Source organism: Ambystoma mexicanum, chromosome 9 (genome assembly GCF_040938575.1).
Source record: "Ambystoma mexicanum isolate Mex_15411 chromosome 9, UKY_AmexF1_1, whole genome shotgun sequence".
Taxonomy (NCBI): Eukaryota; Metazoa; Chordata; class Amphibia; order Caudata; family Ambystomatidae; genus Ambystoma; species Ambystoma mexicanum.
Genome location: NC_090931.1, coordinates 1,153,811,533 through 1,153,833,197, shown reverse-complemented (window position 1 = coordinate 1,153,833,197; position 21,665 = coordinate 1,153,811,533).

Genomic DNA, 21,665 nt, shown 5'->3' with positions numbered 1-21,665 from the left:
CAACCTTCCCCACACAGGTGGGTTAAGCTTGTGAAGCAGCCACCCCCTTCTCCTAAGATTGGTGCCTGGGCCCAGGCTCTCCCTCACACCCATCGAGATGGACCCTTGGCACATGAGTGACCAACAGGACACCCCAACAAGGAGCATTGGGCCACCGACTGACACTGAGCTCACACCGACAGGCCTGAGGGTATGTTGCTCACCCCACGCCCAGCCACCTGGACTACAGTCACATAGATACACACTCATGTCAGATGTGACAGACTGCTATGTTAAGCCAAGTTAATGGAGAGGGTCATCATAACATGTCCAGGAGTCCCTGTGTCCCCCTGAGTCTTGTGGGACGTCCAAAGTGCACAGTGCAAGTTTTACATCCAACAGAGAAAATGGGGAATGTGGCGTAATGTGACCCACATTGCAGCAATGCTCAGGGGGCACAGGCACATTTGATGGAGCTGACCCCAAAGACAGTGTCATGTCACTAGCAGACGCTGGCACAGAGTTGGTGGCTCAAGCCCAGACCCTGGATGGTGTCCTTATGGGTGGCGCTGCCTCATGACCCCATGTCCATCTTTTGATTAGGCCAGTTCCTTCAGCCAGGCACAACTGCATATGGGGCTGGCCTGGCCCACCACATGTGCTAAGTCACAGCTGGCCCAGCTGGGTGCCACATTTGTCAGCAGCAAAGCTTCAAGTACCCCACTTAGTGCATGCATTGTTGTCTGTGGTAGGTATCTCCCTGTGTGACGGACATGTGGCATGGGGGCTTGAGGGGATCCTCTGTGCTCGTACTGGGGCATCAGAGCAAGTGTGTTACTAAAGGCAAGTCTGCTGTGGGAGTGGCTATGCCCGTACTTAAAGCACCAGACAGGACATGTGCTCTTGTAGGTGTCCCTGGGATGTGCTAGACTGGCTATATTATGCAGTCATGGTACCCAGAGCTCTTGGGAGGGTACTGCTCTGGGCATCAATGGCATGGACCAGTTGTGCATGTTGTGGTGCCACACTTCTGTGCCAATGTGTAGGCCATGGCTGTCAAGTTTACCTGTCCCCTGCATGACTCCATTGGCCATCCTGTTTGTATCCTTTCCTTCACTGCATGTCTATGCGATCAGACAATGTGATCTTGCGAGGCATGCCATGTTGGTACTGAGACTTGTGCCCAGGTGCAGTTTCCATGGACCTGCCTGCAGGTTTATCTTTGCTCACTTTCACATTGGTGTAGTGACGTGTGACGATTTATTAAAATGTGTATGTGGCAACATGTGAATGTGCTGGGTTGACATGTGCATGTCTCATTATTGTAAATTATCATTGGGCCCGCACATGTGTGTCAGTATTCATACAAATGGTACATAAGGCTCTATATAAATGCAAAGTAACATAACATAACATTCTGATTGCAAAGGCATGTGTGGCAGTTGATGGTTGACTTGTGCTGAAATCATGGTAATGTTGATGCTGTGTATGTGACACATGCATTGTCACTTTTGACTAAGGTATATGCTCTTTGTCCCTTTTCCAAAGTTTTTGCCTTTGGCGAAGAAGGTGGAAGCAGTGCTGTGGGGCAGAGGAGCAGGGTCAGGGCCTCCAGACCCAGGCGCAGACCCAAACCACGCCCAATTCACACCTCCTCTTCCAGATGGCGATGTGGCTGGGGGCGCGCCAATTCCATCGGATGAGGCTGCTGAGGGTAATTTCCAGGATGTAGTTGTCGTGGGGGACCCCTCAGCAGAGGTGGGGCAGGGTGCTGAGATACAGTGGCCAAATAGGGTGGAGGGCTCTCTGGGGACTTCTGAGGTGATGGAAGCAGAGGTGGTGAAGGGGGCCATTGCAGCCCAGCCCAAAGGGGCATGTTGGGGCATCATAGAGGGTGTTCAGGCTGCACCCCGGGCCTAGAGACATGAGGGTATGCAGTCCACAGTGGAGGTTTTTGCACAACCTCCTATCCCTGGGCCATCTGCTGCAGCAGTGACCACCTCCTGTGATGCCCCTAACCAGACCGATGCCCCACTTGCGGCCAATGAGGCTATCCGAGTTGTAGTGCAGCCCCTGCTGACAGGTATTGATAGGTGGACAGCAGCTATTTGTGATACTGTACTGGTTTCTTGCGTGGATCTTGAACAGCATCACACGCAGATATCTGTCTTCCAGGACCAGTTGGCGACTGTACTCTACTCAGGTGGTCTCTGTAGGCTGGGCCATTCAATAGCCCCCTCCATCACGTCCTCCTCTGTGGCCCAGTTGCCCTCCACTGCAGCTTCCGCGCCACCTCCCACCATGACCCCCTGTACACCAGTCCCACCACCGCCTATATGGATGTGACTGTGTGGCCTGGTGGAGGTGGACGTCTCTACATCAGCAGCAGAGGTGGTCAGGGAGCATGCCCATGAGCCCACACAGGAACAGGCACTGGAGGAACAGTTACACTTCAGGGCATTGCAGGTGCCATACTCCCCCAACAGCGACTTTCATCTGGTCGCAGGGAGTCCAGCCACAGGGTACTAACTCCCAGGCATAAGCAGGTGGTGGCTGTAAGGAGGCGCAAATTACAGGGTATTACTGACTAGCGGAGGCAAATTGGCGCTCAGGTGCAACAACTCAGGCAAGGAGTCTGGATCCAGCTTTCAAATCTACTGTAGGCCAGGGTGCATTTTGCAAGGTAACAGGAGGTGGAGATGTGGCAGGCAAGGGATGCAGCCATTTGGAGGGCCAGAGCCAAGGCAGATGATTGAAAGGCCAGGGGGTGGGCTGCCATCCTGGGCGGGTCCTGCAGGGCAGGGGAGGAGACAGCGTGATCATTTTTGGACAATCCCTCCAGGAAAGTACAGCAGCCTTCCTACAGGAAGGGAATGTGGTGGTGGAATCAACGCAGGTGTTAGCCCTAGCTGATTTCCCATCAGATGAGCCCACTGCCACTGTACAAAGTTTCTTAGCATTATGTTTCAGTTTTTAATTGTATTCATTTTCATCCTTAGACATTTTTCCCTTCCCATTGTTTGTGTAAATAGTTTAAATAGAAGTTTTCATTTGCTTCATAACACACTTGTTGCAGTCTATTTGTCCATGTGAACTTTGACTTTTTCCATATTCTCTTAATGCATGGGCCCGATGGCAGTAATGTGGTCTGGGGCCTTACTGCATGTGTCATGTTGTTACTGTGAAGTTTGATGGAGGACTTGAGTGAATGCTCCTTGTTTGTGATGGATGGTGCATCCGTGATCACTGTACATGGGTGGGCTCTTGTAGATGTGTGGAGAAGTGCTTTTGAATTGGAGCCTTTGACAGGTTTGTCATGCACATTTGTTTACCTACCTTTGTTTTTTTAAATACAGACAGGTTGTTCAATTGCATACATGGTGCAGATGTGTGTGTGGTAGTCGTATGGCATGGTTGGGTTTGTACTACATTGTTCAATGTGTTCTTGTTTGTTGATGTTCCGTGTTGTATGACATGGTGGCTTTCTTTGGATTGACATGGACATGTGTACATGGGTTTCACATGTAGGAGTGGGCACATCAGACATTTGTAACTGGGGGTTGATTTCATTTTACGTTGGGTTCCTTCTTGCTCAACTGATGTTTAGATGTTCCTTTAAGACTTGCTTGTCAATGTGTATATGCCCAAGCTTAATTGATTGGTAGGGGAGTTTGGCATTGTGGGTGTTGCAGTGAGATGTGGCCTCAATGTGGATGGGTGGGCTAAACCTGTCACTTTTGCAGTGGATGGTAGATTGCTGTGTCACTCCCACATTACAACCTCCTACCTGCCCACATCTGCAATCCCCCACTGCCTGCTCGTATTTCATACATCACCTTTGCCACTGGAATGCAGCTGAGTCCCATGATTGATGGTTCAGTCTAGTGACACACATTTTTTGTCTCCCTGAGTTGAAAACTCTCTGACAGGCTTCATATCTCCCATGCACAGGTTTGATGTGCTTTGTTCACTGTTGCAATGGCACAAAGGCACTATACTTATGCCACATTGCATTGCATTACCATGTCACATGCACATGGGGTGGCCACAGTGTGGGTGGTGCAACAGTGTGCTGTCCTGTTGAGGTGAAGCTGAGTTAGACCACACCAGGGAGTAATGGAATATGCTCCAGGCCTGGATTCAAAAGCAGTGCTCCTAGTTGATTGTGTTGGAGAAGGATCTGCAGCAGGTATTTAACATGGTGAAGGCAGGCCAGAGGAGTTAAGGTAAGTTGAAGCTCCACATTGGACTGGTAGAAGGGCAGAATAGCAGGGGCTACCTGGGGTGATGGATGAAGCTGAGTGGGGATAGTGGGAGTAGGACGGACTGGCAGAGGGCTGCCTGGGGTGATGGACGGAAATTAGTGGGGGTAGTGGGAGTAGGCCAGACTGGCAGGGGGCTGCTAGTGGTGATGGATTGAGGTGAGTGGGGGTAGTGGGAGTAGGCCAGACTGGCAGGGGACTGCCAAGGGTGATCTATATAGCTGACTTGGGGTAGTGGGAGTAAGCCAGACTGGGAGGGGGCTACCAAGAGCAATGGATGGTGGTGAGTGGGAGTGGTGAGAGTAGGCGGGACTGGCAGGTGGCTGCCTGGGATGATGAAGGGGAGATGAATAGGGGTAGTGGGAGTAGGCCAGGCTGGCATGGGGCTGCCAGTGGTGATAGATGGAGGTTAGTGGGGAAAGTGGGAGTAGGCCAGACTGGTAGGGTACTGCCAAAGGTGATCGACGGAGGTGAGTGGGGGTAGTAGGAGTAGGCCAGACAGGCATGGGGCTGCCTGGGGTGAAGGACGGAGGTGAGCGGAGGTAATGGGAGTAGGCAAGACTGGCAGGCGGCTGCCTTGGTTGGTGGATGGAGGAGGGTTCCTTGTGACTGTTTCGACAGCCAATGTTTCGAATGCCAAAAGTTCCGACACAAAAGTGTCAAAAAAAAGTTTCCCTTTCTTTTGGGGGGGGGTTCCCCCAAAACCATTTTTTTTTCTTTTTTAAACACTCATTTACCTATACTAAATAAAAATAAACCCCTTCATATTAAATAAATAAATTCAAACCTTTTTGTTTTCGACACTTTTGTGTCAGAACTTTTGACATTCAAAACTAATGTTTCGAAACTTTGACTGGACACCATGGAGGAGCGTGGGGTAGTGGGTGTAGGCCGGTCTGGCAGAGGCCTGCTAGAGTTGATGGACAGAAGTGAATGGGGGTAGTGGGAGTAAGCTGGACTGGCAGGCGACTGCCAGGGGTGATGGACAGAGGTGAGTGGGGGTAGTGGGAGTAGGCCGGACTGGCAGGGGTCTGCCAGGGGTTATGGAAGAAGGTGAGTGGGGGTAGTGTCAGAAATTTAGGGGGCTGTCTCAGGGTTCGGGCAGAGGTGAGGGGGGCATACTTGAGGGGGTTGCCTGGGGGCTGGGGTGGAGGTGAGGGTGAGTGGGTGTATGTTGACAGGATTTGAGGGGGCTTCCTAGGGGTTGGGACAGAGGTGAGGGGGTTTGGCTGGTGTCAGGACTTGATGGGGCTGCCTGGGATTTGGGTGGGGGTGGTGTCAGGACTTGAGGCTGCTGCCTGGGGGTTGGGACAGACGTGAGGGGGTGGGTGGTGTCAGGAATTGAGGGAGCTACCTGCTGGTTGGGTTGGAGGTGAGGAGGTGGGTGGCGTCAGGATGTGAGGAGGCTGCCTGGCGGTTGCGGTGGGGGTGATGTCAGAACTTGAGGGGGCTGCCTGGGGCTTGGGGTGGAGGTGAGTGGGGGTGGTGTCAGGACTTGAGGGGGGCTGCCTTCGGGTTGGGACAGGGGTGGTGTCAGGACTTGAGGGAGCTGTCTAGGGGTTAGGGTGGGGGGATTAGGGTGAGGGTGGTGTCAGGACTTCAGGGGGCTACCTGGGGGCTGGAGCAGAGGTGAGTGGGTTGGTGTCAAGACTTGAGGGGGCTGCTATGACTTAGGGGTGTGGGCCCACAGTTTAGGTGCCTAGAAACTAGGGGTCACAGTCGCAGCTTGCTGGGGTGCCGTTTGAACTTAGGGGTGATGGCACGTAGTTTAGTTTCTGCTTGCAATTGGGGGTGCCATTTGCAATTAGTGGTGATTGTCCGCTGTCTCGCCAGGGTGCTGCCTTAAGTTATGGAGGACAGTATGCAGTATTTCCGGAGTGCTGCCTTGAGTTACGGGAGACACTATGTAGTATTGTTGGGGTGCTGCCTTGAGTTACAGGGGCTAATATGTAGTATCACTGGGGTGTTGCTTGGAGTTAGGGGTGATGGTCCGCTGTTTCTCTGGGGTGCTGCCTTGAGTTACAGGGGACAGTATGAAGTATCGCCAGGGTGCTGCCTTGAGTTACGGGGGCCAATATGCAGTATCGCCGGGGTGCCATTTGGAATTAGGGGTGGTGGTCCCCTGTTTTGCCAAGATGCTGTTTTGAGTTACAGGAGTAGTTTACAGTATCGCTGGGTTGTTGCCTTGAGTTACGGGTCCCAGTACCCAGTATCCCTGGGGTGCCGCTTGGAATTAGGGTGACGTCTGCTGTTTGGCCAGGGTGCTGCCTTCAGTTAGGGGGTACATTACGCAGTATCATCGAGGTGCTGCCTTGAGGTACAGGGGCCAGTATTCAGTGTTGCTGGGGTGCCGCTGGAGTTAGGGGTATTAGTCTGCTGTTTCGCTGGAGTGCTGCCTTGAATTACGAGGAACAGTATGCAGTATCTCTTGGTTGTTGCCTTGATTTACAGGGCCAGTACGCAGTATAGACCGGGAGGGGCTTGTAATTAGGGGTGATGGTCTGCTGTTTCGCCGGGGTGCTGCCTTAAATTACGGGGGACAGAACACAGTATCCCTGGGGTGCTGACTTAAATAACGGGGGACAGTGCGCATTATCGTCGCGGTGCTGGATGTTGGTGCACAGGCTGGTGCAAATGTTGTTTGTTGGTCTTGTGTTTTGTTTACGTGGGTGGTTGTTGTGGGTGTTCCTGGCGAATCTCATAGTTCTTTGCGCAGCTGGTTACTTTGCACTTTAGAATCCATGAATCCGCAGACTGCGCAAAACATTTTGTACGCGCAAAGTATGCGCAGTGTTGATTATGGCGCTAAGTAGTTTGCACGGACTTAGCAGCACTTTTCTGTGGATTAGGACCTTAGACTGTCCCACTCTATCCCCCCCTCCACACAGGACTCTAACTTCTCTACTCTTCAAAGAACGTCTTGCCAATCCAATCGTGATCCCTCCACTCATCGCTAGTAATCGCCCTCTGGAGCAGCCCCCTCTCCTACTCCTCCTATCTACCCCCGCTCCTCTGACACCAGTGCACCCATATGTGTTACCCCATGTGTGTGTCCCCTATGTACAGAGCTCTGGTCCTTCCCTGCTAGGTTTGAGCTTTAGAAATCCTATAGATACATGCATGCACAGAGGCGGATATCCCTTGAAGCTATTGTAACACAACGCATAGCCAAAGTATATTTGAAGTTCCACAGGCATGTCATTTTTTTTGCATCATACACAAACAGCCACAATACTGGTAAAACAGCCTTAACAAACTGGATTATCAAAATGTGAACAATGCTCCTTAAGAAATCATAAGTAAATAACAACTCAGCAAAGGGACATAGATGTGAGGCTAAGAAACTCATTTCTGCGTGGGTTACTGTATAACAGTGAGGAATTGTATCGTGGCACTTGTACATGGTTTCTCAAACATCCTGTGCAGTTTTGAAGCACACACCACGTTTGCGCCACTTCAAGATTCCATCATTTCCTGCCCCTTCATGTGCAGTGCTGGATTTCAGGAGACCACATCAATGAGGTGGGTTATTTTTAAATAGTTGGATCCCTCCCAGACACTCAATTTCACACTGGATTAATTATGTAAATAATACCAGCTCGTTCTGGCCTAATGTTACAACTTTTAAAAAACAACATGCTGTTTAAATTCATATTTGGCAGCACAGTTTAAAATCCCCTTAAACTTATAGCACCACACCCATAGCATAATAAATTATTTAGTGGCCCTTTGTCTTCAGCGTTTCTTGTACGATTCCCTTTCCGCCAAGGGTATTTTATGGTACAAGATACATCCAGAGCTCGTCCAGATGTTGCTTATTTAATTACAGGGATTTCAGTCCAGCTATCTGTGGTTACAAATGTTTGTTTTAATGGATTCTTGTGCAACTTTTGCTACGTGGACCTTTGTGGCTTTGACCGTATAGCTTCAGCCCTGCCAGTACATCGTTTTGTAAAGTATGCTATTTTTGTCCAATATCAAGAGTAGTCACCGGGGGAGGACCAATGACACCTGTACTAACACTGCAAACGTATTTTTGTGAATGTTCGCCAGCTGACTCCAAAAAACTGTAGAAGTAATGATCTGCAGGTAATTCTGGCAGGCATGGCGAAATCCGGAGCTGCCGCCACAGTGCAGACTAAGGGCCTCATTACACGGACGGCGGTGGACCAAGGTGCTATTAGCACGTTGGTCCATGCCGGTAAAATACCGGAACCGCCTTGGTGGAAAGGGGAATTACCGCCCTATTCCAAGGTTGGTGGGGCGGTAATTCCCCCTTCCCCCATTGCCCTTCCCCATTCCCATTTTTGCCCCATAGGGCATAATGGGAATGGGGAAGGTGCTAATTACGGCACTGCAAATTGCGGTACCGTAATTAGCTCCCTGGTCCCTTTGCGGCTTGGTTTTTAACGCCTACAAAAAGCAGGCGTTAAATTCTCCAACCCGCAAAGGGACCTCGTAGTAAGGCGTAAGGGTTTACCGGTACAGGTAAAATACTGGTACCGGTAAACCCTTACTGCCTACCGTGTAATGAGGCTATAAGTAACACATTTGCAGTATACAAGCGTAAGTACTTGTTGGGCTAACAGCGACCAACCGCTGCCAAACGAGCAGGAATGTGGTTAAGATGGCAACCAAAAATGAGTGCACATAACATTTGTTTTTAGGTTGTGGAAGATAATTTAAAGGTCCTTGGTTTATTGCACCATTTTTTCCATAAAATTAAAAGAATATCTGGGGCAGGATTATCGAGGCTTTGCACCAGGGAATGAGCAATTTTTTACTGTATAAGCACTAGGGCCAACTATGCACAGGTGAACAAATGCAATGAAAGAATATATATATATATATATATTTTTTTTTTTGCAGCAGCAGTGCGTTTTTTTTTTTAGTGCTTACACTGTGCAAACTTTCTGTTTCCCGGCCCCTAATGTTCTCTAATAACATGTTGCATTGTTTACCCAACAATATTATTATTATTATTATTATTAATAATAACAGCACATGTCATGCACAACGATTTGCAATATGAATTTAAACGTTTTATAGCACAATTGTACAGCTAAACTGCATTCTGAAGAATGAGAATTTCAGACTGCACTGCTGAGTTATTAAAAATTCCAAGAAGATTCATAATCTGAATTTCAGTGTTTTTTTTTATTTTGACTATTCTTTGAAGAATGTTCTATGTGTTTGGGATTTCTCCATCCATTGAATCATTCATTGCATTTTTCATCAACATAAGCGAGATACGTTGAAGAAATAAGACTGTGGGGGTCATTACGATTTTAGAGGTAGCCATGCTGCTATTTGCGGCATGGCTGCCTCCAAACTCGGTACTAGGTCCGGGTTCCCTGAATGGGGACTTACCGGGTCATTCCAACCCTGGAGGACCCGGTAAGTCCCCATTCAGGGAACCCATTCCCATTCGAGCCCCCATAGGGCTCAATGGGAATGGGGAGGGAGCTAACAATGGGCCCGTTAATAACGGGCCCGTTTTTAGCTCCCTGGTCCTTTAGCGGCTCCCGGTAAGGACGGCTGGTTTTAGCTAAGGGACCTCGTAATGCGGCGGTAAGGGATTAACGGCACCAGCATCCTTACCGGTGCCGTTAACCCCTTACTGCCGACCTTGTAATGAGGCCTTATGTCCTGACATACTACATACAGAGAAAGAGCATCAGGAGTGTACAAGTTTAACATAAGAAAGAAAGGCCAGTAAAACCGAAAATTTGATACATGTCGCAATAACTACAATTCAATCAGCAGATACCAAGTAAGTCAAATATGTATAACACATTGGTAAAGCTAACATGTCTGGTTAATTTAATAGTTTTTAAAATAATATTATCTGTAGGAGAGTCATTGCACCTGCAGGGCTGGGGGTTTCTATTCTGTGTTACTTTATGTATTTATTTATGTAATTGTCTCACCCTCACACACAAAGCTTCATTAGAAATGCTTTTATTTATGTGCGTAAAAAAGGACCAGGATTTCTATTTTTATTTTTTTATCAATGGCAAAAGTGCTGACAGCCCCATGGGAAACAGCACTCCATAACACTTTTTTAAATTACATTTTTACTCAAATCTTAATGATTTCTGTACATTAAATATTACACTGAAGTATCAATTCTAATTTTAAGGTTTAGATAAGAAAATGATTCATACAATTACACTCCAACATCACAATCTAATAGCATTCTAGCCACCGCGTACCACATTTTAACAGCTGCCGTAAGTACGGAGCAGTCATTTCCAGCTAAAATTTCACTCCATGTTTGGTTAATCAAGTCAATGGGCCTCATTCCGAGTTTGGACGTAACCACGCCGCTATTAGCGGCATGGTTGCCTCCAAAATCGTTCCGACTCCGGCATGGTGAATGGAGTAATTAGCAGTCCATTGCGAGGTCGGCGGGACCGGTAATTCCCCATTCACCAGGGCCATTCCCCATTCCCATTTGAGCCCCGATAGGGCTCAATGGGAAGGCGGAAATAACGGTACCGTAAATTACGGTACCGTTATTGACAGCGGAGTCCCTTTCCGGGTCCCGTCCTTAACACCTGCTAAAAGCAGGCGTTACGGAAGGACCCGCAAAGGGAACTCGTAGTAGAGTGCAAAGGGATTACCGGCACCAGTGTCATTACCGGTGCCCGGTATCCCTTTGCGCCCTACTTGTAATGAGGCCCAATATCTTGATGTTGAGACAAGCCCAAATATCGCACTCTGATGTCATCTAGGCTGAGACATTCTAAAAGCAGATGCTACCTGGTGTTTGGATGCACGTTCAGATTCTAGCCCCTCCCAAAAAATGTAGCTTGCTGGAGATATACTAAAACACAGGAAACAAACACAAGCTGGTACAGGCGGGTTGGTGGGAGTCCTGTGGGCATGGATGAATAAGTGTAGGGTGCACTGACTGTAGAAATTCAGGCATGCATGAACCTGGACAGCCGACCCAGCCTTTAAGACGATGTAGCAATAATTTGATATGAATGGGGATGCAGAAGATACTCAAACATCAATAATCAAAACGACTCAGGAAGTTGCCAAAGTTGACTGTTTTAATGTCAATTCTCTAAAACAGGGTGTACAACAGACATCAACAGACGTCTCACAGCACAATATCAAAGCAAGTTATAAAAACATAATCTTTATAATAAAAACTCATCACTGCTGAGATTAACCTACGTATTTGTTAACGCCATCCTACGTGGCAAACTACAGAAACCTAGTGCCAAATATGATAGGCTTAGAGGGAACCTCTAGGTATGCGTTCCATACTAATCTAAGAAGGTGATAGATTCTCTAACGTCAGGTGGGGCAACTAAACCCTCCCCTAAACAGGTCCCTATGATCGTCACTAAACATATGATGTTCCATTGGTTTGGTTATAGGTCCCTTAATTATGCAGATACCCTATAATTGGTTGGCACTCTTACATCCGTCAGTACTTTTCCACCCACATTAGCGGCATGCAGGCTGGACTTCCAGGTCCAGGTCATAACCATAGCTTCCCACCAATGAGCATATCATCTATCGTCACCTCAGTGGTCTGAACGTCAATTAAGGCTTTGAACTTGGCCTTGGAAATGTTCCTTGCTCTGGAGAAGTCAGTCTCTGCCTCTCTGCATAGGTGTGGTTTGTCATGTTTGCCCAACTTCCTCCCTCCACGTGACTAAAGACCACAATTTGAACTCTGATACATTTTAAAATACTATTATTTAATGAACCTCTGACGTCTTCCTTGTTTTCATCCATGCCTCCTGAACAGGAGTTTTGTTCTTTCACACAATTGTAACTAATATCTGCTCATCCCAGTCCTATACGACCTTGGCTTTTTGGGGCTGGTCCAGCCTCGCACTTCTGAGATTCACTTCTGTAATTCAATTGCTTTTCAACTGCGATACACTGGAAAAGGCCTTCCTTCTCTGGTCCAGATCTGCTATAATACCTAGTGGAATCATCAATTGTTTACTTTCTCCTATATATGTATATGTTGGAGCTAGCTGCAATCTATTCACTACATAGATAGCCTTAAGAATACTTTGGGCCTCATTACGAGGTTGGAGGTAACCATGGCGCTATTAGTGCCATGGCTGCCTCCAAATCCTTACCGACTCCGCCCTAGTGAATGGAGCTATTACCGCCCCATTCCAAGGTTGGTGGCGGCGGTAATTCCCCATTCACCAAGGCCCTTCCCCATTCCCATTTGAGCCCCCATAGGGCTCAATGGGAATGGGGAAGGCGCTAATAACGGTACCGCAAATTACGGTATCGTTATTAGAAGCAAAGTCCCTTTGCGGGTTCCGTCCTTAACGCCTGGTAAAACCAGGTGTTAAGGGAAGACCTGCAAAGGGAACTCGTAATAGGGTGGTAAGGGATTACCAGTACCGGTGCCCTTAACTGTACCGGTAATCCCTTACCGCCCACCTCGCAATGAGGCCCTTTGTCTGCTTGCATTTCTTTGCATCTATACACGTGTAAAATAACTTGATATCTTCCTCGTTTCTGTAGCATACGCCTCTCCATTTCAAGCCCGAAATGCTGCTAATCTTTGATACCTTCTTGATGCTTAATAGAATATCTACATTCTCTTTGTTTCTGCACGTGTATGTATGTCAGTCTTGTGATGTCACCAATCTGCTCTTTCGTACATTTGTCCTGTTTCTGCTGGGAATTCATTCAAATGGCCATCATACTGTTGTGTATGCAGGTACAACTTCCTTAACAGGAACCTTGCCTCCAGGATTGTCCTTGGTATCAATATTATTACTGGTACTGCACGTGTTTCACACTCTGGTTCCCAACATATAGCAATATGGGCAAGATGCTTGTGGTGGGGTACTTAGCTCCTTCTCTACACTCCCCCCTCTGGGCGATTCATTGACCACTCTCCCATCATCCTTCACATCTAGACATCCTTTTCTGAAAAAATATTCTTTGGGAACCAGATCTTCATTACTCCCTTCAGGCATGCAGCTGATTTCACATGCTCATCCTTGTTCCAAGTCGTGAGCATGCACTGTCCACTAGGACTGCAATAGATCCATCTTCCCACATACTTCTTGTGGTTCTTTGGGCACAGGAACCTCATTCCCTCAGGTGCATGGATGCTGGCTTTCACAAACTCTCTGATTTCATCATCTGTCAACTCTTTGGTCTTCCATGCGGATTCAACATCAATCACGATCTTCATCCCTATGGCTTTCCTTGCAGTCTTTTTGCATTGTGAGATTACTATACTAATCACACAGAATCCAAGCAATACCATCAGAGCTACGAGGAATTTGAACATATCTGCCATCCATTGTGGAACACATGAAAAGTGTGATCCAAACCAGCTATCATCAGCAATGTCTTCCACTTCGTCTATCATCTGGATGTGTAGCTTTGTCAGCATCTTTATGGCCTCTGTCAAGGTGTCATTCTTGTCATCATGAGAAGGTTTGAACGTGCAACATGATTCTCCAACTTTTTCACAAACACCTCCATCCATAGCTGTGTTCATGTCCAGGATGTATCTGTTCTGATGAGTCATCAGTCGAATGGCTCTCAGCTCTTCGCTGATAGCATTGAATCCCTTTATGGTAGCGTTGACTGTCTGCGACAACTCCCATTTGGTAATCTGCAGCCATTTAGTATTTACTGCAGTCTGGATCCTTGGCATAAAGATCAACGTGAATATAGACAAAGTCTGGCTGAACAGTCTGTGTTCATATGGAATAGAGTCAAACACTTCTATTGACTTGGCTGAGAAATAGTTCTCTCTCTGCATTCTACTTATCAGCTCCACAGATCTCGTCTTCCTTAAGTGAGCATCTGCTTTAGGAAAGCTTCCAATGTTTAAATCACCCTTAGTGGTCACCAATGCTGGAACATGAACATTTACTATGGAACATCATCCTTCCCAATCCGTGGGTAGCTTCATATAAGCTCTGGATCCACACGCCCTGTAGGGATCCATGATTACTGCTGTTCCAATGTTCATTCCTGGTGCATCAAAGACTCAAACACAGTTCTGGTTCTCTCCAACTTTTCTTGTGCCATTGTTTCTGAAGCACAGCTTGCACTTTCCAAAGTCACTATCTGCAAAGGTCCTCCTTTATCCTTGACCCATGTCAGTAGTTTAGCAAGTTTTGATCATACAGGTTTACACAGCCTTTCCACATTGTCAACAGTTGGCTGGTAGTCTCCCATTAGTACCCATACTCTGTATATTACCACACCTTCTTCCCCACTATCTGCAGATAGTATTGAAACCCACATCTGCATTTGGCCTCTTTCCTTCCATCTTCAGATTTTCTCTTTAGTTTTTCCTGGGCTCTCCAGTCTTCTATTTACTTCCCATCTTATTCTAGCTCCTTTTACTCCAGGCTTTTCGTATCTGATTACGTGATTCTTGGTATGAGCTCTTAGCTGTGTCTTTGTATCTTGGACATAATCATCTTCTCTGTATCTGTCCATTCAGTTGCCCATTTGAGATAGGCTGTTCCTCCCATGAACTGACCTCTTGTATGGCATAACGCTATGTGTGATAGACAATGTGCTGTCTGGACATCTATTTCAATAGCTATGAAGATCTTGGACTTCCCCATGCTATAAGGCAGGAGTGCACTTATAAAGCCTTCCTCCTACAAAGTCCTCCTTCCCACTTCTTGCATATGCTGTTACCATATGTGATTCCCCAAGTGTGCTGTACTATCCAGGTAATCATTCAACTCATGAACATCCTCTCTAGTACTTCTCTTAGGTCTCATCCCTTTCTTGTGTGCTACTATAATCATCTCATGAAGTATATCAGCATCATTCTTTATTACTGGACCAATCATAGGAACATTTGTTAGTAAACTGGGTGCTTTTACATGTGGTAGTTGTGTAGAAGGAAGCTCCTGAAGCCTCTTTTTAGTAGCAGAATATGACGGCCACAAAGAGTCCCGCAAAACGTCCATATGTGAACTCCCCCGAAAGGAAGCCTAGATTTATCTATCATAGGACTAGGTGCCTTTGAATGTAGGAACAATTACATAAGGTGTTGGCTGTCTGGTAGTTGCCACATCCATACCCTCCTTCTGCATAGACAGGGATCCTTGCTTTATTTGGATCAAAATAGTAAGCAACATGTACTGTAAGTGAAATAAAGATCATAATGAACAAGATTCATGTATAGATAACATATAGATAGGCCCATTGTACGCAGCAGTAGTTTCTTGGTCTTCGTGGTGGCTTCTCATTGTTATCAACATGATTGTTGCTGTCTATAATACCCATTCTCTTTTAAGGAAGGAAAAATCAAAATGTATTTGGGTAATATCATGCAATAATATGGCAACATCTTGATCTTTTAAACAAGTTCTTCAAACAGCTGGTTGATTGCAAGACGATTAACAGGGTTCCTGATGTATAGAAATGAGTCATCCTTTCACCAAACAAAATGTGGGTGTTTCTCCAGCAGGAAGTAGAAGACTATAGACAGTAGGCTTTGGATCTCTTCCTGCAAAAGTCTAATTTAACATGTTCTCAGTGTTCTCTCAGAATATAGATTGACCTGTTATATTGTATCACATAGCAATTTATTAAGTGTCACTGTATTCCACGGATCTCTCAAGAAAGTGCAAACATCAGTTTGTCTTCCAACAAGATGCAGGCAATGGATTGAGTCAATCAAATAGTAGAAAACCATTCTAACCAGTCTGTGAGAGTTGTCATCAGATAGGGGCATTTGTGTTTTCCCCACTGTACTCAGTATACTGGAGAATTTGCTCTTTTATAGCTGCAAGCAATCTCCTCAGGATTTGACCATTCTTAGGACCAGATGAACACTAGTAGTTCTCCCCACAAGTGCAGGATATGCACGAAGAATGAAGAGGAACATTTTAAAACCGATCCCGCAAATGTGGCCATTAGACACTACCATAGGTACCTCCAAAAAGAAACTCAGTGAGAAAAGAATCAGGGACCTGTCCCATCTTCCAGTCATCGAAAAGGAACTCTAAATCTGGCATCTTTTCTTTTCGATCAAGACCTAAATTTGTCTTAGTCCAATGTTAACAAGCTCCTGTGGCTCAAGAACAAATAACCTTCTTTCACACCTTTTTTAGCAATTTAAAAGAGCATCCCGAAAAGAACCGCAGTCCAATATACTCTTTATCTGTCTATTGAACAGCCTCTGCATCCTTCTTCCTCATCATGGACCTAGTCTGCACGTGCTGAGGTTCTTCCCTGATGATTGCTTCTGACTGGGGTGGGTGTGAAGGGGGTTCTCCAGCGTAGATCTTTACATCTCCGAGAAATATCCATGCATGTCCATGCATGTCTTCCTAGCACTTTCACTGCTGATGGCGTTACATCCTCCACGGCAAACAGGCCGTTAAAGCGCAGCTCGTGCCGCTTCCTCGTGAAATTCCTGATCAGGATCTGATCACCAGCGAAAAGTTTGGGAAGACATAAATCCTTAAATCCGGTTGTTGCGTGGTCTCCATCTGTGTTCTGAGGCCCACACCCCTTCCGCTTGAGCTGATCTGAAATGAAAGAGATACTTGTAGTCATACATGTTAAATGAACATGTAACTCCTTTCCTAACAATTCTGGTGTCATCTGGGCACCACTTCTAGTTCTAAATGGAGTTGTGAGGGGTGTCCTTATCCACCTCCCTGTTACTATTTCATGGGGCCTAAAATGGTGGTCGGAACCTGGTTAATTTCTCAAAGCATCCAATGCCAATGGTAGGCAATGCAACTATCATTTTTTCAATGTAAACTTCAATTTGTATATCCTTTCTTTAAGCAAGCAGTTGAGTCTCTCACAGACCCGTTCACTTGCAGGTGATAAGCCAATTAAAACTTGTGCTTTATACTGAGCAGCAAGCTTATTTGCTCAACGACTTCATTAACAAAATGAGGGCCATTATCTGATCTTAATACTTCATATATTTCCCACCTAGGAAACCCTTCTCGTACTAAAGATTTTGCTGCGCAGGAGGAATATGGGTGTGTACACGGACCTGCTTCATTCCACCTTGAAAAGGGACATAACACAACAATCATATATCTGTATCCATTACAGATTTGCAGCATGTCGACATAGTTGATGTGTAAATGCTGAAAAGGACCATTAGGTTGTGGGCTAACTCCACTAACTGTACGCAGTGTGTGCCCAGCAGTAAACTGTTGACAAATGATGCAGTTCACTACATAAAACGCAATGGGCCTCATTATGACTTTGGAGGTAGCCATACCCTTAACAAGGGCATGGCTGCCTCCAAAATCGTGACCGGGTCCAGGTTCCCTGAATGGGGAAATACTGGGCCATTCCGAGTATGGAGGGCCCGGTATTTCCTCCTTCAGGGAACCCGGGCCCGGTCCTTCCCCATTCCCATTCGAGCCCTCATAGGGCTCAATGAGAATGGGGAGGGAGCTAACAACGGGCCCATTATGAATGGGCCCGTTGTTAGCTCCCTGGTCCCCTCGCGGGACCTGCTATGGATGTCTGGAAAGACCAGACGTCCAAAGCGGGTCCCACGAGGGGACCTCATAATAGTGCGGATTGGGTTTAACGGCGCCGGCACCATTACCGGCGCTGTTAAACCCATTCCGCACTTCTCGTTATGAGGTCCAATGTGTTCTAGTAAGTTCAGAATGAACCAGTCCTCCGCAAAAGTTGCTGCAAGGCTTTCTCTAGTGACATGCGCAGGGTAGTGCAGCTGTTCCAATGCGACCCTTAATAAGGCTACATGCATCACCGGTTTGCCAATGATTTCCTGTCACCACAATGCTTTGGAAGGGGATAGAGAACACAGTAACACAGTACACAACAACACAGTGAAGCATTTTCAAGGGGCCACTGTTGTTGGAGGGAATCCATTTGTTTTTCCAGGAACAAACATGTTCCCAGTTTAGGACAGCCCTCAGAGAGCCTTAGATTGTCCATTTCCATCGGTTACTGCCAACCTAGAAGAGCAACCCATGGTGGGCATGGAACCCAATGAACTATGTATTTTCATGGTGGACACAGGTACAATGAAGTTGTATACTAGTGAGGGAGGATTCCCTTTGTCAGGCGAGGTAACAGACACACATGGCTTCTCTGGGGCAGTACAATCAGTTCCATTTACAAAAGAATTATCCATTAAGGTAGGGGACAGGGTGGTACATGCCCTTATTGTTCTTTTCCAACGTGACCCCCATCAATTTATTGGTTAGATACATCCTAAGTAAGCTCAATATGGCCATCTCATTTGTTGAAAGGGGAATGGTTTGTGTTCACCCCCAGGGTTGTTACGTGAGGTTTATGCTGATCATACATGCGTTCAAAAATGAACCAGTGACAAGAAGAATACCAGTGGCCACAGATGTTTTTAAATGGGATCACAGTGCTACTTACTGCAATCCCTCGGGTGGCTAACCAGTACTTAAAGGATAGTTCCGGGACTTTTTTTTTATTGTCCCTACGGGTCGGCCATGTGTTTGTAAGCATAAATCGGTAGATCGTAGGAAACTTTCCTATGGACCTTACCCGACTTTTCGCCCATTATCGCACTCGAAATCAGCCTCCATTTTGTGATAATCCTATCATTCCGCCGCATCGACCTGGCTCACCTGCCTTTGCGGCACTAAATCAAATCCCCCGCCCCTGAAACAGACTTTATCAAAACATTCATATTCCCCGCCTCTATCCGTGACGTGACTGAGCTGCGTAGGCAAACGCGCCCAGGCGTCTTCTACGCGACTCCACACAGACCCCGGAAATCAACACAGATCAGCTCACAATACAGTGCACCACAATTCGGAATATGAAACTGTACTTTGAAATCAAACCGCAAGATTGTAAATGTGGTAAAGTACATTTATTTGACATCAAATGTTTAGAGAATATTCAGCGATTTGCATTTTTATTTGCTCATGTTCCAAAAAGTTCGTATTGAGGAACGCGATGGTCCTTTGCTGTACACAGGGTCTTAGAGCATCTCACAATACAGCGCCACAATTCGGAATGTGAAACCGTGGTTTAAAAGCAAACGGCAAGATTGTACATTTGGCAAAGTACGTTTATTGGACATCAAATGTTTAGAGAATATTCAGCGATTTGCATTTTTCTTTGCTCTCGATCCAAATTAGTTCGTCTTGAGGGAAGCGATGTTCGTGTGCAGTACACAGGGTGTTGGTTTACGATAAAAATAAGCTCTTCGGTCGCACTGATAATCGCATGGCTGTTCCAACAACGAGGCACTAGGCCACCACAACGGTAGGTATGTTGCATCTAACCGTTAGTACCGCGTAAGGGCATACTTGTACTTGGCGATCGTCCCATAAAATGGTCAGGGTGGTAACGTTGTTCACGCGGAGAAGCAACTGGCGGCTGTAGAAGCCGTCCGCCGGTGTCTGGTACTCGTGACACAGACAGTAGTGAATGATGTACCTAAAAACATAAAAAATGAAATTAGTCTCACCATCAGATCCTTATTAAAATCATAGCGAGGACAGCGCTACTGGGTGTACACAAGTGTTTAAAGGCGTGGCGAGGCAGGGAGGGGGGGGGGAGTGGAGTACAAGGTAAGTAGCATAAAATAATAAATAAATAGGGCCAGCTGGTGGCAAGTGCAAGGTAAGTGCAGAACAAGTGCTGGGAAGGGGGGGCTGTAGGATACTGAGACAGTCCCCCAGTGCAGGGGTTGACAGGGAGGCAGTGCAGGTGGAGAGTGGAAGGGCCCAGGACCGAGGTCGCAGACAGTGGACCAGTTGTAGCAGGGGAGAGGGAGAGAGAAAGCAGAAGCAAAGAGGAAGGTTTTGAGGTGCTTCAGTAAAAGCAGATGTTTCTCCTCAAGATAGTGCGCGGTAGAAAACAATATGCCACATAGAACGAACAAGTACAACTGAACCCGTCTTTAAAGCCACTGTATAGTAATGAAATTGCGGTATAAACTCATCAAAAGTTACTTACATTATATTTGCATTTTCCATTGTGTCTCTGTGTAGGGCAGACCCGAAACACCACTCCTTCTTTGCCGACGTTACTTCTTCTAATGAACGTGGCTCATCGTTTCGTTTCTGAAATTTTATTCATTATCTTTTCTTAGTCTTTCAGGATGGTCCCGGCCTGTCAAGGTCAAATCACAATAGAACCTTATATTGGGTCGTGGGCCGTTCCGCCACCCGAGCAAAACATCAAAGCAGCTGACCTTCACTTTGAGCGAGCACACATTTCTAGTTAGCTGCAGTTAGTGTAAGGGCATCTTGTCTGCGTGCCTTTTTTTTTATTGTCCCTATGGGTCGGCCATGTGTTTGTAATACGGAAACATTCTATAATTTTTGTAAAAATGATTTATATTACTGTTTGGTTTAATTGCAATGGGCCTGCAACATGAGGAGACTCGAGAGAACAGACAATCAAATTACAATCATTTAAACCGTGATGTGTATTTCTCAATGAGCTCTGCTTTAGGTGGACATGGAACAGAGGCAATGTTGGGTGGCAATGCAGTTGTCCCCTGCATAGGTTCGTTCACCACTCCATGTATGTTCCTATCGAGGACATCTACGATAAGTCTCTCAATAAACTCACTTTGCATATCCTCAAACACTGGTTTGATCACCCATTGTTTACTTCTTTTAGTGAAGGCCTTATTGTAGCGAAGCGTCCCTAAAGTTCCGGTCGTCCTACTTTGTTGACGGCCAACATTATGGTTATGTGCCAAGACCGCTAGAAGAGTCCGATTTATCATGCCTTCCATGCCAAAATGCAATCTTTTGGGCCTGTACTTTAGGCACATATTGTGGAACACCTCCAAATCTCCTGTGTGGCAGAATTCCGTGAGTCCCCTCAAATCTCTTGTTATAGTTTTATCAAATACAATCTTTTCAATGGCCTTGTGAGTGGGTGATGAAGGAATCAACCACTTCTCCTTCCGTGCCTCCTCTGTGGACAAATGGCCATGTTCACATTTGTGGAAATGCTCATTTGTCGACCATCGATGTACGTTGCTACAGTGCAACATTACTGACCGCCATTTTTCCAGTAGAATTTCCAACGACCCTTCACATGTTTTTGAGCTCCACCAAAGATGGTTGCTGATTGACTTGGACCACTGTGAAATACCTTGCATATCTTTTTTTTTTCCTGCAGCCGACAATTTTTTATTGATTGTTTTTGCAAGATGCCATACGTCAAATTGGTGATTTATATTTTTGTACTCTCATTGTCTTGGCAATTGAAACGTGTCTGTCCGTGGCTATCAGGTCGATCACCATTCCCCGCGATTGTAGTTCTTGCAATGATGCTACAAAGCCAACTTTCTCCATGGCCACTGAGGATGTACTTTGTGACACCTGCACGACCACCGAACTCACAATTTTCTTACTTTCCATGTCCTGAAAGTGGTAGGTGCAGTACTTGGCTGAAAATCCTGGGCTGTCGCACTGTCCATCACCG